General features: G+C 40.7%; 1 protein-coding gene across 8 annotated transcripts in view; it reads right to left on the bottom strand.

Moving 5' to 3' along the window:
• PPP1R12A (protein phosphatase 1 regulatory subunit 12A) overlaps positions 1–18,450 on the bottom strand; it is a 221,793-nt gene that overhangs the window by 125,346 nt on the left and 77,997 nt on the right. The window contains exon 1 of one of the 8 annotated variants that reach the window (XM_073327679.1): positions 2,261–2,343. The exons of the other annotated variants lie outside the window; for them this stretch is intronic. The gene's annotated coding sequence lies outside the window, so the exon portion shown is untranslated. Of the gene's footprint in view, positions 1–2,260; positions 2,344–18,450 lie in introns of those variants that run through there. 8 annotated transcript variants of the gene reach the window in all.

Raw genomic sequence — 18,450 nt, 5'->3', positions numbered from 1 at the left:
TAAAGAAATCTTTCATGCAGAGGAAAATCTCTATGAAACCTTACTTCCAGTATAGCTTGTCTGCAGTGTAAATACATTGTTTCAGAGAGTAAGACAGCTTCCATCAGCCTCACCTATGTGGATCAGGAAAGTGATTAATAGATCTAATGGAGAATGGCAAAGGTAGAATAGAGAAATGGAGGTAGAATAGCAGAAAAGAGACAGTTCATCTTAGAAAAGAGACAGTTAAAGGAGGATATGATAGAGGTCTATCAAATCATGAATGGTATGGAGAGAGTGAATAAGAAGTGCCATTTACCCTTTCACATAGCCCTAGAGCCAGAGGTCATCCAATGAAGTTAAAAGGCAGCAGGTTTAAAACAAACAAGGAAGCATTTCACCCAACGCACAGTCAACCTGTGGAACTCATTGCCAGGGGACGTTAAGACCAAAAGCATAACTGGGTTCAAAAAAGAATTAGGTAAGTTCATGGAGGATAGCTCCATCAATGGCTATTAGCCAAGTTGGTCAGGGACAAAACCCTGTGCTCTTCCAGCTACTAGAAGCTGGGACTGGACAACGGGACAGATCACAACACTTGACCTGTTCTGTTCATTCCCTCTGAAGCGTCTGGCACTGGCCATTGTTGGAAAACAAGATACTGGGCTAGACCACTGTCAAGTTCTTAGCTCTGACCTTAACACGGCATGGCAGCACAGGTACTTTTCACCATGTCTAGGTTGGTATCTTGTACGTTTTTAAATTCCTGACATATAAAAATGTTCTGCTTCTCTCCCCCAAATAAACAACAGTTACAAAAAAGGGAGGTATTAATCCTCACTGAGGATGGATGAGCAAGATAAATGTGGAGTTTCTAGACCAGCCTATTTTTGAGGTAGGACATTCTCCAAAAGTGCTAGAAAACTAAGAAATGAAACTTCATTTTTTAAAAGATCTCATAACTAAACAAGTGTCTCACCACATTCAAACTCCAACTCTGACTAGCGAGCAGCAAAAGTTTCAGATGGAAGACACTGCATCTACCAAATCCCAAATTCTAAACCCAAAACCTAATGTTGACATCGATAATCAATATCAAACTAAAAAAAAATTATAGCTATTTATTTAGGAACTTAAACAGGTTTACAAGTCATTGACACAAACATCAGAAATAAAACATTAATTATTACAACATTGAACATATTTTTGTTTAAAGAAACACTATGCGGTAATATAATCAACAGGTCTCTATATTTAGCAGGATGTTTCCATATTACAGTATAAGACTTTCACACTACCCTGGACATAATCAAACTTATGATCATTTAGATGAATGCGGCAGTTCACACTATGGAGCTACTACTTTGGCATATTTGGCCAATCTAATACACCCTCCAAGTCTTCTCCTTCAAGTTCTCCTGAAAATACATTTCTCCCAAGAGAAACCCTAGCCCTCCGCTCAACCAGTTATTTATTAAGTAACAACATATGGAACCATCACATTGCCTGCCTAACAATTCCTTTTAAATTCAAATTTGTCATCCTCAAACCAAAATCCCACTCCCACTCCGTCTATATTTTCTAAGGATCTATCCACATAGCAAGTACAACCATGTTTTTGTAACATCCACATAAAACTTATCATGGGTCAGCCTATGGTGTCTATACACAGCACATTAGCTGTATTTAAGTGGGTTTGGGGAAAATCTAAGCAGCTTTCTTTACCACTTCAGCAAGGAACTGGAAGGCTAAACACAATAGTAAATATACTTTGGAGTGTCCTACTGAACTGAGAGCTGACAAGAAAGAAGACTGGCTGAACAGAATACATGGACATGGTAAGAAGGTCCAGTGTACACTGCAAAACTGTGACAAATCCATTACAGGAAGAAAACCACAAGACAACTTGAGAGATGAAAAGTGAGAGAGACACTTAACATCCAGTGCTTCCAGCTGAATATTAACCATGTTGGGTTTGGACAATTACCATGTTTGTAACAAGCCATGTCACTATCTACATTGCAATTTTTAATGGAGTTTGTAACTAAACACAGACTGAAAGCCTTTCAGAGAAGGGACCTTGTCATTGTCCTCATCTCTGCACCACCTAGTACACACTGCAGTTGCTACAATGTAAGAGCTCTAAACTGTGGAAAACAGTGTACTGCTTCACATTCAGACTGCACAAGGATCAGCACTAGACCTTTAATAAAAGTAGTAAAGCTTCAATTTTGAATGAACTGATGGGGCCCTCAGAAGTGGGTAAGTATGGCATACTTACCAAGTACTGGGTTAATCCAAACCCTGGTTGCCGGTGTGTCTGGAATTGCCCTCCTGTGGTTCCAGTCATACCTAGGAAATAGGAGTCAATCGATGGCGATGGACAGTTGAGAGTCATCACCAAGGAATCTGAAGTGTGGTGTTCCTTAAGGATCTATCCCATCTCCAATACTGTCAGTGTTTCCAAATATGCTTCCTGCTGCAGTCATTTGCTAACAATGGCCTCAATCTGTTGATGATATATGACCGTGTATCTTTTGCCTCGCACATGCTACAGTTGGTTCTCTACTATAGAGGAATATTTAGGTAACTCTGCAAACTGGATGTCTGTGCCAATGACACCTATTAAAATAGTTCTCTACCTACTAAAACAAGAAAGGTACTCCCTACCACTTCACACCTCAAAACAAATACTGTAAACTGGTAGTTTTGCAACACACTCACGTTCAAACCCATTTTTTCAGGCCAAAAAGGAAGGAGTCAGAAGTTCTCCACTGAAAATATCAGTCCCTGGACAAACATCTAGGCACTTAGCTCGACCAGCTTATCAATTATTAGGTAAACACAAAAGGAGAAAGATAGTATCCAACAAGCACAGGAAAAATATCAAAGGTTCTCAACCATGGGTTTGAGGCCCCCTAGGGGGCTGCAAGCAGGTTTCAGGAAGGTCAACAAGCAGGGCCAGCTAGAGCATGGGGCAGAAAGCTGAAGCTCTGCTACATGGGATTGAAGCCCAGGCCCTGAGCCCCGTCATCCAAGACTGAAGCTGAAACCTGAGCAATGTAGCTTTGAGGGGGGCCCTGTGGCATCAGGCCGCAGGTAACTGCCCTGCTTGCTACTCCCTAATGTCTGCCCTGGCTTTTATAAGCAGAAAAACAGTTGTTGTGGCACAGGTGGGCCGTGGAGTTTTTATAGTATGTTGTGGGGGGCCTCAGAAAAAGAAAGGTTGAGAAACACCCTGCTTTAGAGATCAGTGCTTTGATCTGAACTTGAAAACCGAACTTAACATAGTTAAGGCAAGCTGATATACTCTTTAGAAAACAAAAGAGTAAGACTTTATGATCACCAAGAGGTTTAGCCTTAGATAGATGCTTATGCCTAATTCCAAAAATAAGTTACTGGAGTTATTTTAACTTGGAAAAATAGCAAACACAATTGAGAGAGAGAGGGAGAGAGAAGGGGGAGAAGTTATGAAGGGATTTTTTGTTGAGAAGGAAGGAGTGGGGGGTTTATTTACATAGGCATTTAATGTGGGATGTTTGCTTTGTTGAGGATGCACCATACAGATTTGTTGCGTTTAACAGTTGTGGTACTTTTAAGGGAGAAGCTTCATGGCTATGCATCTTTTCTCTGTGTTGGGGAAGGAGGTTTAATAACTGTGGACCTGCCTCTCCTTCCCCCACAGTTAATTTCTATGTATTTGTCTAGTCAGTTTAGATTGTAAGCTCTTAGGGCAGAGATCATGCCTTAACTTGTTTAATGTGCTTTCTAAACTGCCATGTACAATTGATGGGTTGGTATACAAATAAAAATATACAAGCACATATATGTTGATGTCACCTGTTGTGAAAAACGTGAACTAATTGAAAGTTGAGCATCTTGATTGGCTGGCTCTTCTAAAAAAATGTATATGTAGGCTTGCTAACAGACAGCAACATGATGTAATCGAAAAGGTAAACCAACACTTCTTTTTTGTGCCACGCATTTAGGCTGATGCAATCTTGACTTTCTGTCCAGATTGTTAAAATTCATCCAGGTCCTCATGTACCTTCCTAACTACTGCAACCTCCTCTTCTCTGGTCTCCCCAGTACCCAGGTCACTACACCCTTCCATCCATACAAAAGCATAGCTGTTGAGAACATCTTCCTTGCTAGTAACTCTGACCATATCTCTGATTACCTCCACTGGCTCCTGCTATTTTTATTTACTTGTCCCCTTAAAATACTTTCATAACTTTAACTCTCCTTCTTAAATTTTGTCTAAGTATGCCTGCCTTCACACGCCACCAAAATTGCCAGCCTCGGCTACCTATTTGTCCACTTCACCCACAATCACTGCCCGACAGTACTTAAGAAAGCTTAAGGGACAGCTGACATTTACTTTAAAAGCTTTGCATATATTTACAAATATATGATATTATTCCTGTCCTCCATGCTTCATCTATTGTATATCATCTTAAACGATGTTCCTCAGACCAAACACTAAAAACTTCAAATACAACGAGACACCAATCTTAACAGGTCCTTTGCGTGCGGCTATAATACAAGTTAATTTTAGGTGGTATTTTGTAGAATCCACACTATATTTTATTTTCTCCACCTAGTCATTCTTCCTTCTTTTTCTTGTGCATCAAACCCTTTCAAATGTAACTGTTAAACGGAATGTTAACCTAATGAATGGTTTTATTGTGTTTATGTTATTTTTGGAAATGGCTTTCAGGGCGGCATACATATCTTCTACTTTGGTGGGTATAGGAGAATGCTGAAGCATTATTAAAATTAATGTTCTAGTCTTAAACTGCTTGTTTGCAAGAATTCAAATTCAAATCAACTACACACTGACAAATATGCATGGTACCAGATCAGACCATGAGAAAGTCTATTTTTATCAAACACTAATTTTTGCAGCTCAAGAGAAGTTACTGCCATTTCATGAAGTTTATTTAACATCAGTCTTAGTACTATATATAAAGCACAGAAAAACACATACTATAAACATTTTAAAATTACTACTATTAAATGCCATCTCATGCTATTTCTCCTCCTCTTCGCTAGACTGCAATTTAAGATCCACAAAGAAAGAAGAATTTGCTAGTTGCAAAAAAAAAAAAAAAAAAAAAAAAAAAGAGTCCCTAGATTTCTAAACTAGATCTTTTAAAAAGTATTCAGCAGTTTAAAATTATCACATGCACCAGACAAAAATTTGTAGATATCTGCATAATTGGTTTTGCTGGATTTGTTACTGTTGTTTTAGTAGAAGGTAAATTTAAAGTTTTATCCATTATGCACCTTTAAAATAAAGGCTACATATAGTTATGCACGAAAAGCTTTCTTAAAGTTACCACAAAATGTACCTGGACAAAACTAAAGAAATAAAAAGTTAAGTGACATAACCATACTCTCCCTTCCTTAACCCCACCGCACCCACATACCTTACCACCACCATGAATACTACACGACACAGAATGCACACCTCAAACTTAACTGCAACCAGAGGGATGCCAACCTTCCAGCATCCCCTTATTTGACGCATGCCATCCAAACATACCAAATATTGACACATCAGTGAGGTAGGAGAATAATTTGGTAATGGAGTAGTGCAGAACAGAGGGCCCTCATGTTTTTTTATTCTCTTTCCATACCTCTAATACATTGTCATCCATGTCTGTGAACCCATTTCTGCTATATGTCCCTTTTCCCCTCTGCAATACAGCTTCCTATTTTCACAGGTCTGCAACTTTCCAAAACATATGGAGGTTAAAATTTCTAATGTCTCATTTTTAATTCAGTGTGAATATGAGTGAAAAGGATGGGAAAAATCTCCCCAGTTTAAAGAATTGGAAAGCATGTAGAAATGGGGGAAATAATTCACAGATTCCAGACCAGAAGGGACCATCGTGATCTCATCTGACCTGTGTAACATAGGCCTTAGAATTTCCCCAAAATAGATCCTAGAGTGTATCTTTTAGAAAAATATCCAATCTTGATTTAAAACCAGCACGTGTTGGACTATCCATCATTATCCTGGGTAAATTGTTTCAATGATTAAACTTTTCCTACTGTTAAGGCATACATTTTTAATTCCAGACTGAATTTGTCTAGCTTGAACTTTCAGCAACTGAATCAAGTTATATCTTTGCCTGCGAGATTGAAGAGACCATTATCAAATGTATTCTCAGTATATACAGACTGATCATACCTTAACCTTCTCCTTGTTAAACTAAATAACCAGAGCTCCCTCAATCTGTCATTGTAATATAGGTTTTCTAATCCTTTAATCATCCTCGTGGCTCTTCTCTGAACCACATCCAATTTATCATCATCATTTTTGAATTGTGGACACCACAACTAGCCACAGTATTCCAGCAGTGGTTGCAGAAGGGGTAAACAAAGGGATAAAACCTCTCTACTCCTACACAAGATTCTACTGTTTCTGCATCCAAGGTTCACATTAGCACTTTTGGCCTCAGTGTAGCACTGGAAGCTCATGTTCAGTTGATTACCAACCATGACCTCCAAATCTTTTACAGATTCATTGCTTCCCAGGATCCTATAAGTACAGCCTAGAGACTCTACATTTACATTGAGCCAAATTAAAACACACTGTTGGCTTGTGCCCAGCTTACCAGGCAAATGCTCTAAATCAGTGCCTTGTCCTCTTCATATCAACCATTCCCCGTTAGCGTCACCTGCAAACTTTATCAGCGGTGATTTTAGGTTCTCTTACAGGTCATCGATAAAAATGTCAAATAGCTTTAATTCAAGAACCGATCCCTTCAGGACCCTACTAGAAACACATCCCGCTCAATGATGATTCCCTGTTCATATTTACACTGACACCTATCAGACAGGTTGTAATCCATTTAACATTGCCACATTAATTTTATATCATTCTAGTTCTTTAATCAAAATGTCAAGCATTATGAAGTAAAACACCTTACAGAAATCTATGTATATCACATCAACAATGTTATCTTTAATCAAATAAATTAGTTTGACAGGATCTACTTTCCATAAACCCATGATGACTGGCATTAATATTAAACACCCTCCTTTAATTTTTTATTAATTGAGTCCCAGATCAGCTGCTCCATTATCAATATATCAGAAGGTGGTGCTAGACGCAAAGAAGAATGGAATATATGCCTGTCAATTTTGTGTTCAAGCTTGTGTTCTTGAACACAAAAGAAGTTTAAAGAGTAAGAAGGTTAGAGAGACTCTAGGCTAGTCTCTCTGTATAGATGTGCATTTTAAGACAAATTCAAATCTGCAGTTCTAACAAACAAGTACATGACATCCACTTTAAGAATTCAAGAATATCAAGGGGAAGAACTAGCAACATGTAAATAAAATACTTGCTTTTGTTTTTTAAAAGATCATTTTTAATCTAACCTGGCTCACACACTGTCAAGCAAAGGAACAGTGAACTAGCAATCCAAGGGAACCAAGCTACAATGGGCTTAGGAAAATTTAGGGGGAATAAAAATCATACACACTATCCCCATCCCACCCCCAAAAAAGACAGCTGTGTAAAAGTCTAAAATTTCATAACACGAAACCCACAAATGAGAACCATTTCACACTGAGGGAGGTTGGCTGAAAGCCCCAACAGACTTTTGTTAAAGCAGGTGGCCACAAGGGCTTCTAACCTTGCCTCCCCATCAAGATTTTGCAGTCACACATTTGAATGGTTTAGTGCTTCCCCATCCCCAGTGATTAATGAGGTATGGCTTGGCAATCAGGAAATATGTTCGAATTTTTTAAAACAAATTTTTATTTTTATTTTTTTACTTAAGGTAACATTGGGGAGAAAGACGAGATGATATTTTACAGAAAAAATTGTAATAGTGAGTAGGGAATACAAGGATAGTTCGTATATTTATGGAGGGACTTTTTATTAAAAAAACCCTCATGTGCCAACTCAGTTAGAATGCTTGAATGTTGCATCCCTTCTCTTTACCCTTCACGTTCATCCCTATTGTAAGCTTGTGTTGTTTTTAGATTCCAAATGCATAGGAGGAGACAAAGCACCACCTAGGACATTCTAGTGTTACAACAACCTAAGTGATAGTATTAAAATTATCTAAGGACAGCCAATTTGGTCTACACTACAAAGTTAGATTTACATAAGCCTCCTTGTGTCACCCTAGTTGTGCATGTGTCTACTATTTAATTTGTCCCCAGTACAGTTAGGCAAGGGGGGCAATGCAGAGCTGTTTACATACACAGGGATGTCCCTTGAAATCTCCTGACAGATCTGTATGAAACTTTCATCGAGATACTCGGCAATCCTCTCCCGAAGGCTTCTAGGGATGGCAGCCTTATTTCTTCCTCTGCAGTAGGACACTTTCCCACACCAGTGAGCAAAAACTTCAGCAGACAACATTGCAGTACACAGGCTAACAGCAGAGAGGCCTGGGCAGCTTCAGGACACCAGAAGCAGCTGTGATTTCTGTGCCTTTGTTACCCTCAGGACTGAGATATCAGCTAAAATCACCACCACCTGTGCAAAATGGTGCCAGTATTCAGTGCCATTGTCCCATACTCATACTTTCCTGACACCAAGCAATTCTCTCCTCATTTCCCTCATCCCTGGCAGGCCCTACACAACATGGCTAGCGCTCTGAGTGGCGCCATGCTCATGCAGCCCGAAGCAGAAATGTCAATAAGCATGACTAGTTTAAAACTTTAGGAAAGTAAGGGAAGGGACTTCTGAATGTTAACTTTCACTTTTTCCATTGTGACTGTATGGATAATTGTACTTCTGCGTTTTATCTGCAGCTATTGCAGCCTTGAGGGGTTCCGCCCTCCCCACCAACAGATCTCCAGATCAGAAAGAGGAGGAGAAAGAAGGGGCTTGGGGATGACACATTCAGTTAGATCTTAAAAGCCAATGCTTCATTAGAATGTGAGCACAGGGACTGGAGGGTGAACACTGCAGAAAAGCCTACAAGTCCCAGCGGGAAAAGGAGAGGGCAACATCCCAGGACATAATGGGGCTTCTCCAGGAGCAAACAGATTCTGCAGACTCTTGTGGACCGAAAAGTTGAACAATCATGGGCCTGCCTCATTTTAAAGTGGCATGGAGAACTCCATTAGAGCACCTCCTTACCCCCTCAACAGTCCACATGTTATCAGGGCCTATATTCCTACTCCTACCATTCCAATCCAGGGGATATTCAGGACAACCACATCATCTCATACAACAACTGTGGTTTTCACAGCAGTGTATATGTAGGTAAAATACTCATGAATGTTCTTTCCCTTTAAGTTTTTATGTATTTGCTATTAAATTGCACAGATTTTTCATTGCACTGGTTTGGTTACTGAATAAAATTCTATTATTTGGAAAAGAATTCATCTTTATTAGTTTACAACATATGTAGCAGAATGCCTCAATTCTGAAAGCACCTACTTACCGTGTCCCGCAGGATCACTACTGGCACTGCAACATCGCCAGCGGTAATCTGCCAGTACCTTTCTGGAAAGTCTGGTGTTCTTAAAGATGAGCGCCATGCACCTTCCCTGATCAGTCAACACTGATGTTGGTAAAGCATCTCTGGTGATCCATCAGTGCTTGCATGACCATAGAAAAGTAGCCCTTTCTGTTGACATATTCTGTGATAAGGTGGTCTGGTGCCAAAATAGGATTTGCATGCCATCTCTCTCCCCAACACAGCTTGGGAACTGCATTGCTGCCAATTCATCCACTAGGACCTACACATTGCCAACAGCCACAGTCCTGCATAGCAGAAGACTATTAAGGGCTCTGCACATCTGCATGACAACAGCCCCCCACCCCCACCCCATCCCCAGTGGGTTTTCCACTAACCAGCGGCAATCCAACATTGCAAGTTTCAACAGTGTGAATGCCACTCACTTCTCCACTGTCGATGCAGCTCTCATTTTGTTGTGCCTGCACTGGAATGAGCTCAGCACACAGACCTAGCAATGTGCCCTTACGCATCCAACATTTCTGCAACTGCTCATCATCCCAAGCCTGCATTATGATGCAATTCCACTAGTCAGTTCTCATTTCTTGGGCCCAGAAGCAGTGCTCCATGAATGCCACCAACAACCTTGAACTGGTTCTCACTATGTCCCACAGAAAATCTGTCCTCCAAGAAATCATGTTCCCTGCTGATTCAGTTCTTCTTATGGCTCTGCAAATACCAGAGGATTGTACTTCCCATACTTGCAATACTTAGGACAACAGTGCAGGGTTGTGCAGCTCCAGGCTTCGGTCAGATGATGGACAGGGAGAAGGGCCACATGGGTTCATGGGATTTTTTAAAAATGGCGTGAAAATTATAGTGTACTGATGACATTATGAGATGGAGACAGCTGCATGCTGGGAAGTTGACCCATTGCTCCCAGTCACCCTGAACAACTAGTTTCTGAACCACTATGCATTGCCAAAACTTCCCAAAAGACAGTGTGGTGGGTGGTGGCAGGTTGCATACTAGGATATCTACCCACAGCACACCACACTGTGCATCAACACAAGCACTCCTAGTGAGTATGCTGAGTGCCAGTGCAAGATGCCAAGTATGCAAAGCGCACAACAGATTTACTAATTACAGTGGCTTTATGCTGATGTAACTTGCATCAAAGTTTGTAGTGCAGACATGGCCTTAGAGTCTGACAGATGCTTGTTTGAAGACCTAATTAGAGCTGTACAGTACTTACAGTACAGATCCGTTTACGTGCAGATGTTGGGAGTCAAGGCGTCACGACAGCTTGTTAACGGACCGCAGGTTAAGAGGCCCATGCTGACAAAAGTGTATGATTCGCTTAGGAAAAAAAGGCCGTTATTTTCTGCTCTTTCTGGCTCGCATTTTTTCCTTCTTTCTTATGAAGTCTGTCATTCGCCACAGATGAAAGGCGTTCGCAGCCAATTCATCGGCTGATCAGCTTTCTCCAGAAATCGATACCTGTGTTATGCTATGACGATTTTTAAAACAACTTATAAACCCCTTGCTGTCTTGGAATGATTCATCCCCTGTTAAATTTCCAAATTTTGTCGCTTGGGCTTGAAGAATTGGCCCACTTAGCGGCATTCCTTTCAGCCTTTCCTGAACAAACTACGTGCGCATGGCTTTGTCTATTGTGGGTTTTGCTGAATAGCGCACACGTTTTCGCTTAAGCCCCACGGCAGATTCGATATTTTGTACAAAGCAATTCAGTTTAGATTAGTATTTTAGCCATCCTCGGAGAATAGATTCGGCAATCCCAATATCTTTGAAACTTTGGCTTGGGTTTCTCCGCTATTTACTCAATCTATTGCAGCTAGCTTTTCTTCTACAGTTTACAGTTTTCTTCTACAGTTTAGCCCCATTATATTAGGCCTACGGTTAAAATTTTCTAATGTAGTATATATATTACTATATAACTACTATATATTATCTCTCTCTAGCATGACAATGACTAAGCATGCGTGATAAGTCTTTACCAACATCGGTAAAGATGTACAACACCTTTCCACTCCACACTTCCTGTCGATTTCTATGTCAGTGAGTTAGTGAACAAATCTGTAGCACTACATAGCAAGTTCCTGTACCGCGTATTAACAAGTCTCGCGTGTTAAATAGGTAGCAGTGGGAGGTATGGCACTACTGCACGTTGAGCGGATTTGCATGTAAACGGGTCTGTACTATACTAGTAATTAAATACCAGAAACACCTACCAGCACTCAAGCAGCTAAACATTTGAACAAAGATTTGTGTTCATTAGCCATAATGAGTAGTATTTGCTTTGGCAAATTTGAAGAATTTTCATTTAAAACACAAATACTATGAACCTTTGAGCCCAATTCATGGTGCAGCCATACATCCACTTGCAAGCAGCAATCTTAAAACATATAGCTATGTAATTAAATGCCCTGTCATCTGAGCCTATCTAAACATGTAAGGGCTTCAAAAGCTGCAAGAACGTAGGAACAGCCATACTGGGTCAGACCAAAGGTCCATCTAACCCAATATCTGGTCTTCCGACAGTGGCCAATGCCAGGTGCCCCAGAGGGAATGAACAAAACAGGCAATCATCAAGTGACCCACCCCCTGTCACCCATTCCCATCCCATCTAAAAGCCATTGATGGGCCTGTCCTCCATGAGTTTATCTAGTTCTTTTCTGAACCCTGTTGTAGTCTTGGCCTTCACAACATTGTCTGGCAAGGGATTCCACAGGTTGACTGTGTTCTGTGTAAAGAAATACTTCCTTTTGTTTTAAATCTGATGCCTATTAATTTCATTTGGTGACCCCTAGTTCTTGTGTTATGAGAAGGAGTAAACAACACTGTCATTTACTTTCTTCACACCAGTCATGATTTTATAGACCTCAATCATATCCCCCCTTAATCATTTCTTTTCCAAGCTGAAAAGTCCTAGTCTTATTAATCTCTCATCATACAGAAGCAGTTCCATACCCCTAATCATTTTTGTTGCCCTTTTCTGAACCTTTTCCAAGACCAATATATCTTTTTGGAGATTGGGCGACCACATCTGCGCACAGTATTCAAGATGTGGGCGTACCATGGATTTATATAGAGGCAATACGATATTTTCTGCCTTATTATCTATCCCTTTCTTAAGGATACCCAAAATTCTGTGTGCTTTTTTGACTGCTCCTGAACAGTGAGTGGATGTTTTCAGAGAACTATCCACAATGACTCCAAGATCTCTTTCTTGAGTGGTAACAGCTAACTTAGACCCCATCATTTTATATGTATAGTTGGGATTATGTTTCCCAATGTGCATTACTGTGCATTTATCAACACTGAATTTCTTCTACCATTCTGTTGCTCAGTCACCTAGTTTTGAGAGATCCTTTGTAGCTGCCTGGAACTTAACTATCTTGAGTAGTTTTGTATCATCTGCAAATTTTGCCATCACACTGTTTACCCCTTTTTCCAGATCATGTATGAATATGTTGAATAGGACTGGTCTCAGTACAGACCCCTGGGGGACACCATTATTTACCTCTCTCCATTCTGAAAATTGATGATTTATTCCTACCCTTTGTTTCCCAACTTTTAACCAGTTACCAATCGAGAGGACCTTCCCTCTTATCCCATGACAGCTTACGTTGCCTAAGAGAATTTGGTGAGGGACCCTGTCAAAGGCTTTCTGAAAATCTAAGTACACTATATCCATTGGATCCCCCTTTGCCACATGCTTGTTGACCTTCTGAAAGAATTCTAGTAGATTGGTGAGCCATGATTTCCCTTTACAAAAACCATGTTGCCTGGTACTGAAGTCAGGCTTACCAGTCTGTAGTTGCCTGGATCACCTCTGGAGCCCTTTTTAAAAATTGGCATCACATTAGCTATCCTCCAGTCATTTGGTACAGAAGCGCATTTAAATGATAGGTTACAGACTAAAGTTAGTGGTTCTGCAATTTCACATTTGAGTTCCTTCAGAACTCTTGGCAAAATACCATCTGGTCCTGATGACTTATTACTGTTTAGTTTATCAATTTGTTCCAAAACCTCCTCTAATGACACCTCAATCTGGGACAGTTTCTCAGATTGGTCACCTAAAAATGAATGGCTCAGGTTTGGGAATCTCCCTCAAATCTTCAGCCATGAAGACAGACCCAAAGAATTTATTTAGTTTCTCCTCAATAGCTTTATCATCCTTGACTGCTCCTTTAGCATCTCGGTCATCCACTGGCCCCAGTGGTTGTTTAGCAGGCTTCCTGCTTCTGATGTACTTAAAAATATTTTGCTATTACTTTGAGTCTTTGGCGAGCTGGTCTTCAAATTCTTTTTGGCTTTCCTAATTATATTGTTTCACTTCTATTCTATATGCTCATTGGGGTGACCATCTCCCTCCTAAAAGCCCGGTTAATGTCTACCTTCCCTTTTAGGGGATGGCAATGGTGACTACTGCTGCTCAGTGACTTGCAGTTCCGAGCATAGAGAGACCTGGGAGGGAAAGAGGAGAACAGCTCAGGAGCTCTTTTTGGAGGAGGAAGAAGGGAGTGCAGTGCCTTTTGTGTTAGAGCTCATAATCATACTGCATTGCATGTTACACTCTCCATTGCAGTCAGTACAGCTTTTACCTGATGAAGTTCCAGAAGTAAGCTAATGTTGTGCCATTATTTGAAAAGGTAAACTGAAAGACCCGGGTAATACAGGCCTGTCAGTCTGACATCAATCCTTGATGATATAATGGAACAGTTGATAGGGGATGTGATTAACAAAGAATTAAAGGAGGATAATATAAATGCAGATCAACATGGGTTATAGAAAAGAGTGTCATATTAACTTGCTATCTAATTTGATGAGATTACAAGTTTGATTGAAAAAGGCAACAGTGCTGAAACAGACAGACTTCTGTAAGGTGTTTGACTTGGTACCACATGACATTTTGATTAAAGAACTAGAATGATATAAAATTAACTTGGCAAACATTACATGGATTAAAAACTGGCTAATGGATAGGTCTCAAAATGTAACTGTAAATGGGGTATTATGGCTGAGCGGGTGTGTTTCCAGTTGGTCCTGCAGGTATCAGTTGGCCCTACACTATTTAACATTTTTTCAATGACCAGGAAAAGAACATAAAACCACTACTGATAAAGTTTGCAAATGAGACAAAAATGGGGGTAGTGTTAAATAATGAAGATGACAAGTCATTGATACAGAGCAATCTGGATCACTTGGTAAACTGGGTGCAAATCAATTTGTGTTTTAATATGGCTAAATGTAAATGTATACATCATTGAGGAACAAAGATTGTAGCCCATATTTATAGGATAAGGGACGGTAACCTGTGAAGCAGTTAGCTCTGAAAAAGGTTTGGGGGTCATAATGGATAATCAGCTGAACATAAGCTCTAGTGTGACACTGTGGCCAAAGTTCTATTGTGATCCTGGGATGCATACTACAGAGATATCTCAAGTAGGAGTGGAGAGGTTATTTTATCCCTGTATTTACCCCATCTGAGACAGCTGTTAGAATACTGTGCCTAGTTCTGGTGCCTAAAATTCAAGAAGGATGTTGATAAACTCGAGAAGATTCAGAGAAAAGCCACATAAATTATTCAAGGATTAGAAAACCTGACTTAGAGTGACAGACTCAAGAAGCTCAATCTATTTAACTTAACCAAGAGAAGGTTATGGGGTGACATTTTACCAAGGATCATGGTGGAGCCCCCATTACTGAATTTTTAAATCAAGACTGGATGTTTTTCTAAAACATGAGCTATGAATTATTTTGGGGAATTTCAATGGCCTTTGTTATACAGGAGGTCAGACTAGATCGTCACAATGGTCCATTCTGGCCTTGGAATCTATGAATACCTAATTTATACTTCAGTGCATTCTCACGTGGTGTTTTCTGTGACGGGATTGCAAGCAGGCAAGAGAAGATGCTCCTCCTGCAGCTCTGGGGCCTTATGCTCCTCTCTGTTGCTCCAAAGCCCAAAAGAGATGTAAGTGAAGAAAGAAATAAACCAGAATGAACCAACAATAGTTTTCAGGTAGGAAGTTGCTGGCCCAGTCATAGATGGGGAGAAGGGAGTGGTTGAGTTATTTTTGTTCCCTCCTTCCCTCTTGTTGCCCAACAGAGTTTCTCCCCCTCCCTTCCCCCTATTCAAAAACAGCTCCTGAGCAGCTTTCCTCTTTCCCTCCCAGGTCCCTCTATGCTCTCAACTGCAACACCTGGGAGTTACTGAGCAGCAGTAGCCACCACTGCCATCCTCTAAAAGGGAAGGTAGACATTAACTGGGCCAATAGGATGGAGGTAGTCACCCCAATGAGGGTATAGAATAGAGAGAACCTGCATTAATTTTGTGTGTGTAAAGGGGTGAGATTTTCCTGAATCACTGCATGGGGTGGGAGGCTGGCATTAACGTTGGCAGGATGCACTGCATTCATTGAAGGTGTGGTGTCCTGAGGACTGTGTTGGAATGGCAAGCTATTATTTTAATGCTGTGCGGGGAAGGGGGGGGAAGGGGCATGCGGTGTGGCACAGCAGCAGGGGTTCTAGTCCTGCTTGCAGGGCAGGGGGCTCTGTAGTGAGGTGTGCAATCTGAGAGCAGTCAGTTTGTAGAAAGCCAGCCTACAGTAAGGTGGGGTGACCTGTACCTCTTGGTTTTAAGGAGAAGCCTGCTCTGTCTCTGTTTTGGGGTTCTTTGATGTAATCATTTTGAATTCTAAGACGAAATTTGGATTAGCTAAACGATGAGGGGACTACATTAACAGAACTTTGGAGGACACAGGAATCCTTCTCCCTCCATAAACCACCTTCCACACAAGAAGGCTGAGCAAGGACTTTTCTTCAGACACTGTCCCCACACAACAATCCCCATCCCCTTGGGCTCCAAATAAACAAAAGGTAGAATACACATGCTTTACTGAGCATCACAGCCTAAGCAACAGATAATAGTTACATATAAAATCTGTTTTTAATCTGTTAAAGATTAATTTGCAGAAAAGAAGGGCGACAAGGTTTAAAAATTTAGATTCACAAAATGAGAAGACGCTTTTAGAAAGCAGATTTTATACTTAAACTGTCACATGTTCCTCATTCTGGTCATCTGTCACACATTTCCTGTGCCGCACACAGGCAGGCAGGTTTAACCTTTAAGAAGCATGCACTATTCCCACTTTACTCCAGAGGTCTAAATGGGACAAATTTTCCTACAACACGAGACTGTAAGGACTGGTGAATGTTTGAACAATCGGTTGAAAATGTATTGTATTATGGAGACTCAGTAAGGGAGCTCAGACTTCTGCTTGGCAGGGGAATTTTCCCTGCCAGTTAAAAAGCCTAAAACAAATACATGTATTAAAGCTTTGTTGTATACGCATAATATACCCAGTACAAAAAGCAGGGGAAATGAAGAGTTCTGTACTGTGAAGTGTCATAAAATATCTATTCCTCCGGCCACAGACTCTCAACTTACCAGTAGCACTATTGTACATTGCAAGCTTTAACTCTGTCCTATAGAGATATCAGCCTTCCAGCATCCCACTTAACTAAATTACCCCTACTAACACAGAGAAACTGGGACTGGGAAACAGTAGTTAGGCAAGAACAATGGGACTGGACAGAGGAGCTGGGGTAGCAAAGAGACAGGACTGGGATAGAGAGAGATTGGAAGAGAAGGGACAGAAGAGCCTGTGACCACCAGAACACACCCTCCGCCAGACCCTGGATTGGAATCTAAGATTCACAACTTTCACCATCCCACTACCATGAGTAAACGTATGTGAAGCTCACTGGCAACATTTCTCATCCCCCTCTAATGCTGCTCCACATAGCAGTAGTAAAGGTTGTCATCCTCTATCAGTTATTACCCTTAGCTCAAATTGCAGTGGTCTGTGAAGTAGACCTGAAGGTTCCAACCCTCCTGGATGACCATATGGATGTCACTACGATGCCGCTTGATGGAATCTGTTTCTTTAATTTGCTTTTTTAAAACCTAGAAAATTACACATATCCAACCATATGTTAAGACTGCAAAATCAACTTGGCAACCTTAACATCTAATGTACTATTATGGTGTAATTTATATATTATGTATTTGGCATTAGATGCCCCCTACAACTCAGAGCAGCAATGCTTGGAGGGAAAGTGTCCCTTTTTATCTTGTTTCAAGCTCTGGATTATAAAGGTAAGAAATTTGAGAAAATTGAAAGTAAAATTTAGTACAGCATTTTTTCCAGTGACCCTGACTTTGCAATAAGTTAAGATTTATACACAAAATAAGTTTGTTTTTTTTTAAAAAAAGGGTCTTATCCCAAGATAGATAAACTATAATCCCATCTAAGTCTGAAAGGAAGCCCCTAGGGATCCCTTACGACAGTAGCAGGGGATGCAAGAGCAGATTGTTTGGCTGCAGAAGCACTTCAGCAGCTGCAGGGTGGGCAGTACAAAGATCCAACACTCCACTTTCTCAGTCTTTCTTTTCCAGTGAGAGCAGGACAGTCATCAGAATACACTGCCCCCAGCCCTTTGATGCAAAAAGAAATCAAGGAAGGAGTAGGAGTCACTCCACACCGAAAACACAATCTTCACATCATAAAGGAAATGCTAGAAAGAAGATGAATGCTTGAATTCATATACTTGTCTTGATGTATGTTTGGAAAAGTCTTCACGACCTTTACAAAAATATATTGGCTTTTCTTTGAAGTCTTGTAAATCCATGACAATTTATGCTACTATATGAACTTTTCCCAACACTTCAAGTTTCTTTTTGGCAACCAAAACTTTTGTGATACAAAAGAATGGTTACTTACCCCCTTGTATAGTAACTGGAGTTCTTCCGGGTGTGTGGTCCCTATCTGTATTCCACTGTAGATGTGTATGCACTGCATGTGCCTGAGCCTGGAAGATTTTTGCCAGCAGCATCTGTTAGTCTGTCCCTGCGCTCTTCTCCTCCTCATGCTTTGAACCAAGGACATATGTTGCAGCGCAGACAGATAGTCTCTCCAGTCACCTTTCACTGCAAATAACCCTACAA

The sequence above is a fragment of the Lepidochelys kempii genome, chromosome 1 (genome assembly GCF_965140265.1).
Source record: "Lepidochelys kempii isolate rLepKem1 chromosome 1, rLepKem1.hap2, whole genome shotgun sequence".
NCBI classification, from domain to species: Eukaryota; Metazoa; Chordata; order Testudines; family Cheloniidae; genus Lepidochelys; species Lepidochelys kempii.
This window is presented reverse-complemented; position numbering and strand designations above follow the sequence as displayed.